The sequence below is a fragment of the Halichoerus grypus genome, chromosome X (genome assembly GCF_964656455.1).
Source record: "Halichoerus grypus chromosome X, mHalGry1.hap1.1, whole genome shotgun sequence".
NCBI lineage: Eukaryota > Metazoa > Chordata > Mammalia > Carnivora > Phocidae > Halichoerus > Halichoerus grypus.
This window is the reverse complement of record NC_135727.1, coordinates 117,362,273-117,370,433: the sequence shown is the minus strand read 5'-3', so window position 1 is coordinate 117,370,433 and position 8,161 is coordinate 117,362,273. Positions and strand designations below refer to the sequence as shown.

Genomic DNA, 8,161 nt, shown 5'->3' with positions numbered 1-8,161 from the left:
AACCCTACTGCTGTATTAAAAAGTAAAGGACTATTTTACCCCTGCTCTGCATTTTAGAGTTTAATGAAAAATTAACCCTTTAATAATAATAATAATAATAATAATAATAATAATAATAATAAACCTGTAATAATTCAACTGCAGTCAAAGCGCTTTTTCATTGCCATATTTCAGTTGGAGGCTTTGGGGCCAGGTGGTCTTGCTTCCTAGGAACTCCGGATTTTCCCAGGCCGCCTTGGCCCCGGGCGGGGACGTCCTCGGGACTATGACACGACCAGGCACCCACCTCTGCTGTTGCTGATGGGAGGAGAGGGTATTTGTCATTATGCTTCTGCAATAAAAACATATCCCCCCCCCCAAAAAAAATTAAAAATTAAGAAAAAAAATTTAAATGTCCCCAAATAGAAAAGTAAAACAAATATTATTTTTAAAGGAGTAAGAAAAGAACTTTGTCTTGCTTTCCGTTTTTTTTTTGCCTGTGCACTCAAATGTTAAAAGTGGAAGAGAAAAGGAAGTCCGCACCCGTGGTTCCACTGGGGCTCGAACCCAGGACCTTCTGCGTGTAAAGCAGACGTGATAACCACTACACTATGGAACCTCCGCGTTACAAAATCGCCATCATTAGCTTATTCATAGTCTCACATCCGAAACAGCGCCTCCGCTCAAAACCCGCCTCTCGGCCGTAGCTCCACCTCCGCCGTGGCCCCGCCCCACCTGCAAGGTAGGGTGTTCGCGGCCAAGTCCCCGGCTCCGCCCGTGGCGTTTGGGCTGCTCGCGTAACCTGCCCGCCACGTTCGTCACCCCTGTGACCAGGGCGAGGCCAGGGCTGGGGTTACCCTCCTGAGAGCCGCCCCGCTAATCACCCGTCCCAAACTTTCTGGCCGCGCGAGGCCGGCGGGACCCGCCCAGAGGGCGGGCGGAAGCGGACCGTGCCGCGGCCACGACCGCTCTAGGCAGCTTCCCTCGGCTGGCGAGGGAGCCGCGCTTTCCCGCTTTATCCCTGGGCCCCCTGAGCCGCTGCCGGCAGCACTGGGGGGCTTGAGTCCGGAGCGGGGCGGACAGGAGCGCCACTTGGGGCCAAAGATTCAGGCGGCGCGGGGTTTGGGTGTGGGCTGGGGGCCACTGTCATTTTGGCATTTCTGTTGCCAGGGTTGGAAGAGGCCGCTGGTTAGTGGGCCCCCTGCCCGAGGGTGTAGGCTCCTAAAGCTCCCCTGACATTTTCACCGCGTTCGTCCTCTCCCGAACCCCCCACCCCCGCCCACGGGGGCTGAAAGTCGCAGGACTTTTGATGGCCCCTATGTGTCTGGGCTGGGGTGGGGATGGGAGGGCCGGTGTAGACGGGCCACCCCTTTACGGCTGGGGGTGATGAAGCGGGACCCGCCGCAAGAGTTGAGGGGCCCAGTGCAAAATGAAAATGCCAGGTTCCTTGTGCACGAGTTATTAGGAACTCCAAAACGGTGAAAAGCAGAGCATTAAACCCAGCGCCGGCCCCTGCGAGCCCACAGGTCGTGGCCCGTGAACCTGTCGCTGTGCTTCCGGGACTGTGGGCCCCGATCAGATGCTGGAACCCTCCATCACGAAGGGCTCCTGTGTGGTCTCGCTTTTTAGTTTTCATTGTCAGTGCCGTTTGCCCTCCCCAGTGCCTTTGGATGGATCTTCGTCACCGTCCTAGGATTGCTCACCATCCTCAAGCTTGAAAACCCACTGAAGATCAGGCATCTTTAAGTGCTGAGTTGAACATGGCTGAAGGCTGGGGCTGTCTTTTTCCCTGGCGTCTTCCTCTGAAGCTGGCAGAATGATGGAGAGATGGTACTGATGGTATGAAAGCAACCCCTTCAGCCAATCCCTGTCTTCCTGGGAAGACCCCTGGAAGAAACAGGTGGGTGGAAGGCACACTAATCTGGGGGGCATAATCTGGATTCTAGCCCTGCCCTGGTTGCTCATTAGCTATGTGCTCTTCAGTTCACCTCCCAAGCCTCAGTGTCCTCCTTTGTGAAATGCGTGGGTTGGACTAGATACCCCCACTTCCCCTCTGGGTCTAAATGTTATCCCTCCTTTCCAGGTGGGCAAATGAAGGCAGTCACCTGCCATGTATGTTTTCCACAGGAATAGAGGCAGGCCTGCAGCTAGGGCTTGGGTTCTCTACTGCCAGGCTTCCTACCTCCTACTGAGCTCCCTGGAATATTCATCATGGGGCCCGTTGCAGAATGCCTGTTTGTTGATGCCTTTCTCCAGGCCTCTTGAGCACTTAATGCAGATGACCACGAGTGGATAGCCACCAGCAGGAGGATGGATTCATGAAAGCTCAACGTTTCCTGCTAATCCATGAACCGTAATGACTCCCAGGATGCCCTATGATAAGTATATCCCACCTGTTTCCAAACCTCTGTCAGTGCAGAACAAGGCTGCCGCGAATTAGGCCTGAAATTACACTCACAGCTGTGTTTTGGTTTTTCTCTAGGGAATGCTTTGCTGGTCTTCCAGCTTTCTGTCTGCCCTTGCTCCAGAGGATGGGTTCTCCGAGTGCAAGCTTTGGCCAAGTTCCCACACATACTCCATGTAGAAAAGAAGCTGGTGCCCCCCTCTGCGGCATGCCACGTAGGTTTCTGCCTTTAGCGAAAAACTCTTGTGCCTTTTTTCCATTCGGACAAGGAGGGAGACTTTTGTTCCACTTTCCTGCTGCCCTCAAAGTGTAGGCACAATCTCTATTGTTAGTAAAGTACAAGATGGTTTACAAAGCACTTTCACATACACTCCTGTGAGGTGGCCGTGCTAAGTATGACTATCTTCATTTTTCGGCTGAGGAAGTTAAAGCCGACGAGTCTGAATGCCTTGCCTGAGACCATTCTGCTTATACTCAGTCTTCTGATACCTAAGTGATTTCAGGAGGCCCATGTCCGCAAAGGCTACATGTTGTTCCCATAAGAGTGCCCTTGGTTTCTTTTTTTTTTTTTTAAAGATTTTATTTATTTATTTGACAGAGAGAGACACAGCGAGAGAGAGAACACAAGCAGAGGGAGTGGGAAAGGGAGAAGCAGACTTCCTGCCGAGCAGGGAGCCCGATGCGGGGCTCGATCCCAGGACCCTGGGATCATGACCTGAGCTGAAGGCAGACGCTTAACGACTGAGCCACCCAGGCGCCCCGCCCTTGGTTTCTTGTAATATTTCATAATGCGCTCAGGGAGGAAATGGATACCTTTTATTTTTTCCTTTGTAATTTTATTCCTTTTTTTTTTTTAAGATTTATTTATTTGAGAGAGAGAGAGAATCTTGAGCCGACTCCCTGCAGAGCGTGGAGCCTAAAGCAGCGCTTGATTCCATGACCCTCAGAGGGTGACCGGAACACGGGGCTGGATCCCAAGACCCTGAGATCATGACGTGAGCCGACACCAAGAGTCAGGCGCTCAACCAACTGAGCTACCCAGGTGTCCCTCCTTTGTAATTTTAAGATGAAGTCCTCAAAAGCAGGAAACAAAAGCCTGCCCAGAAACAACCGTTGGTGACTTTGACCTTGGAAGCGTCAGCATCATGGATAGCCTTTCAGATGGCCACAGTTTTGCCTGGTACTTCAGGCAGTTCAGTCAGATGTGTGAGGCCCGCCCCCCGCCCCCAGGTATGCCCATAAGCATCTGAACAACTGTAAGTCAAATCCACCAACAAACTAGTAAATAAGGACTAGAAGTCACTTCAAACTTTTGAGTCCCCTGATTTCTCGGGTGTTTGGTGTGGCTTCCCTAGCGGATGGCTTCACTGATGGAGAGCAACTCAACCAGGGAAACCATGGCCCCAAACACTGAGCTGACTTAGGAAGCTCCGTTTATCTGGTTACATTTAGAAATGGTTATGCTCTGTCTTTCAGTATCGTGCTCCAGTATTGACTAAGACAACGTCATTACCTTAGTATGTCAGCTCACCTTAATTTCCTCCCTTTTGCAGCTCATCATGTTCAAAACATTTGAAAGTAGCCTATTGGAATGGATATTTGATGTTTGTTGCTCTTTGCCCACCTACCTTTTCATAGTCATCTACATCTCTCTGTCTTCTTACCCGGCTCAACTTCTGTGGTCATTTTTATCGCTCGTGCGCCCTTTCGTTGCTTGTACTTGTTGGCAAAACCACAGTCTGTGAAGTCCAGCTCTCTCCATACTCTGCCCTTGTATATGGCCCCAAGAGGAACACGTATCCAGGTCAACGGATTTCACACTAAATTCTTGACTACTTACCTCAAGTGAACGCTTAATGTAGCCTAGAATCGCGTCTACTTCCCCGTCCATTCATTCTCCTCTTCTCCTAAAGGACAGTTTCATATCTTCTCTCCCTGAACTTCCTGTACCTCCTTCCCAGCCTCACAGCTGATGAACCTGCTTCTTTTTTCAATAAAGAGATGGAAGCAATGAGAAGAGAACTTCCACAAGTCCCCACCACCTCTGCCCACCCACCGGTGTCTGTGCCATCAGAGATCTCAACCAGGCCTCTTCCTGTAGATCAGGGCTTCTCAGCAGCTGTGTTGACATTTGGGACCGAGTAACTCTTGGTCGTGGGGGTCGTTCTGTGCATGGTGGGATGCCTCACAGCATCCCCGGCCTCTACCCACTCGATGCCCCTAGCACCCCTCCCCCCCAGTTGTGACCACCCAAAATGTCCCCTGGTGGGGGGCGAAATCTTGGGGGCCACTTGGTAATGTGTGCAGACACTTTCGGTGGTCACAGCATGGGGGCAGGGGCTGGTGCGCTGCTGACTTCTAGGGGGTAGGGACCGGGGATGCTGTGAAACATCCTGCCAAGCACACAACAGGCCCCCACGGCAAGGCTTACCCAGTCCCGGATGTCTGTAGTGCTGTCGCCGAGAGAGCCGGTCCTAGGTGAACTGTCTGCATTCCTCTCAAAATCCAGCCCGCCACCTGCTCTTGCCTCCTCCTGGAAATCACTCCAGCAAGTCCCCTTTCTCCTACATCATTATTTACCTTCTCTGTTCTCTCCTTCGGATGAGCCTACGAGCAACGCTGCAATCTCTCTCAGCATTAAAAAGAGCTCTTGAGGGGCGCCTGGGTGGCTCAGTCTGCCTTCGGCTCAGGTCGTGATCCCTGGGATCGAGCCCCGCGTCGGGCTCCCTGCTCAGCGGGGAGCCTGCTTCTCCCTCTCTCACTCCCCCTGCTTGTGTTCCCTCTCTCGCTCTGTCTGTCAAATAAATAAATAAATTCTGAAAAAAAGAATAAAAAAAAAAAACTCTTGATCCCCTTTCTGCCTCTAGCTAGTTTGGTTTGTTTGCTCTTCTTTGCAGCAGAACTCCTAGAAAGATGTGTCCATAGGCACTGCTCCGATTCCTCTCCTTTTGGAAGCACTTTGCCCTCCTGGCTTTTAGGACCCCGTCCTCTCCCGATTTTTGTTTCCTACCTTGGGAGTCACCGCTTCTCAGTCACCTTTGCACTTGGACTTCTTCTCTATTCATTCCCACCCCCTGGACGACCTCATTCATTTGAATGGCTTGAAATAACACCTATAACCTCATTGAGACTTTCCTCCCAAACTCCGAATCTACCTGCTCCACATGTCCATTTAGATGTGTGTCTAATAGGCATCTCAAACCTATCAGAGCTGCAGCGAAGCTCCTGATGTCCACCTTCAATCTGCTCCCTTCTCTCTTCCTTCTGTCAGATCGCAACAGCTTCATCTTTCCACCTATTGAGGCCCAAAACTTTGAATTAGACTTGATTCTTCTTTTCCTCATACCCTGAATCTAATCCTACTAGCAAATCCTATTGGCTTCCCCTTTAGGATCTATGTAGAATCCGATCCGTCACTTTCTGTGTCTCCTCTGCTACCACACCAGTCAGGGCCATCATCCCATTTGGCCTGGGTCATTGCCAAACACCTCATGTCCTGGCCTCCCAGCTTCTGCCCTTTTCTCCCTATGGAATATTCTCTGCACAGTAGCCGGAGTGACCTTGTTAAAAGGTAAGTTGGATCGTCTCACTCCTCTGCTCAGAACCCTCCAGTAGCTGCTCGCCGTAGCTAGAGTGAAAGCCAAGGGCATACAGTGGCCTGCCAGGCCCTGTGGGATGCGCCTTCTCCCCCGTCCATTACCTCTTGGATTATACATCCTATCACTTTGCCTTTTCTTTTACTGTGTACTCCGGCCACACTTGCCTGCTTGCTGTTCTTCAAACACACTGGGCCTCTTCTGCCTCGGGGCCTTTGGACCTGCTGTTCTCTCAGCCTTGAATGCTCATTCCCTAGGCCATCCCATTGCTCGCTCTCTCACCTTGCTCAGGTCTTTGCCCAAATATCGTGTCAGCAAGGCCTCTCCTGACTGCCCTATTTACAGTTACTCTTCCCCCCCCTTCTTCACACTGGAAATGCGGTACCCCCCTTTCCCGCCTTATTTTGCTTTGCAAGACTTACTGCCATCTCATTTGCTGGATATTTACTTACTCGTTTTGTTGCTTGTCCCCCGCCATCCTGAACTAGAATGCAAGTTCCATGAAGGTGTGGATTTGGTTCTGTTCACTGCTTTGCTCCACAGGGCCTAAGTAGTACCTGATACATAGTAAGGGTCCAGTAAATATGTCTTGAATGAATCTGTTCAGGGTTGGGAATCTGTTCAGAGCCGGCTCAGTTACTCCCAATCAGAGCTAAACCTGGGGCTTTTCCCTGAACTCCGAGAAGAGACATTTCCTTGTTCCTCGATCCTTGACTTGAACGTGAGATCATCCAGAGGCTGGAGGTTCTGCTGCCCTCACCTGACTATTGCAATGTATCAGACCGGACTCGTAGTCGCATACAGCAGAACCCTCTTGTTCACAGTACTCACTGCTCTTCCCCCTGTGGGATTTTAACACCATTTCCCCCGCCGTAGGCTTGACTGAGTGACTTGTTCGGTCGAATGAATGTGGGCAGAAGTGATGTGTATCACTTCTAAGCAGAAGTGTGAAGAGCCAACTTGGGATTCGCTACTTCAGTGTTGCCCTTTGCTATGGGAAAAACAACGCTCAGAGAGAGGTTGTCCTGAGTCTTAGAGAAAAGACCCCAGGTGATGGAACTGCAGCCAACCTACACTGGCCATGGAATCAGAGTGAAAAGTAAACCTTGATCATTGTAAGCCATGAAGATTTGGGATCGTTTGTTACCAAAGCCTCACATCACCTAACTGGATTCAACACTTCTGCTAGTTTCATAAGAAAATGAGTTTATTAAAGGATAGTTGGTGGCATACAGTATCTCCAAAAAGGCCTTGGAGACTCCAAAGCCAGGAATAATGTCTTAATCTCACCGCGGGGCTGCACCAGCCAAGACGCCCACTGAGTACAGAGGCAGCAACTCAAGCCAGTGATGGGGCGCCGCGCCTCTGAAAACTGAACCCCTCTGTCACTAATGTTGTCACAAGATGGATTTCATAACCCCTTGGCTCCTCGTGCTGCCCTCTTAAGTGAAGTCTCTGGCAGAGCCTAAGTTACCCCCCTGTGCTCTTGTCTGGAGAGAGGCTGGAAAAGCGAACGTCTTGTTTCTCCTTTGAGGAGGTGGGAGTCAAATGCGGGGAATGGAGAAGGGAGTGAGTGACCACAAAGCATGAAGACATCTGCTGCCTGCTTGAAGCCTAAGAATGGAGCGAGGGGTTAGAGCTGAGAAGGAGAACGATTGGATGCCGTCCTGTAAGGCCTCCACCCAGCCATGCCTTACGTACGCCTGTTGACTCCTCAGTTATTGGAAGAAGGCATTCCTGGTTTTGCTTAGGCCAGCTGGAGTGGGTTCGCTGACGCTCGCGACAGAAGGAGTCCTGATGATTCGTCGAAAGTGGATGGGCGTCAGCGCAGTGCCTGGCAGTGGGGTCCTGTCTCAGATGCTCGGAAGTTTTGGTTGCCTTCAGTTCCCAGTAAATGGGGAAAGAGCCCCTTCCAGCAGGGCAGGGTTTCGGTGTCATTGTGTCTTGGGAGCCAGCCAGCGGTTCTCAAACACAGCAGGGTACTTGCTCACCCGGAGCCCAGTAGCCAGGACACGTGGGGGTCGAGACAACACATCAGGGCTACCGTTGGTTGCTTACCCCCAATTCATTCTTCTTCTTTTCCTCAGTAATAAAGATAAGAATAAACCCTTGTATAGTACTTGCTATGTATTAGAGACCATTCTAAACTCTTTGCTCAGATTAACTCATTTAATCCACACGG

The 8,161-nt window shown here is 50.9% G+C and overlaps 1 long non-coding RNA gene and 1 other non-coding gene across 2 annotated transcripts; one reads left to right on the top strand and one right to left on the bottom strand.

The window, feature by feature from the left end:
• Nucleotides 1-525: 525 nt before the first annotated feature.
• On the bottom strand, nt 526-598 carry TRNAV-UAC (transfer RNA valine (anticodon UAC)). The gene has a single exon. It is a non-coding gene; the product is annotated as a tRNA-Val (tRNA).
• Nucleotides 599-1,022: 424 nt separating this feature from the next.
• Nucleotides 1,023-2,592, top strand: LOC144380444 (uncharacterized). Its single transcript, XR_013444597.1, has 3 exons — nt 1,023-1,879; nt 2,236-2,361; nt 2,462-2,592. It is a non-coding gene; the product is annotated as an uncharacterized LOC144380444 (long non-coding RNA).
• Nucleotides 2,593-8,161: the final 5,569 nt, after the last annotated feature.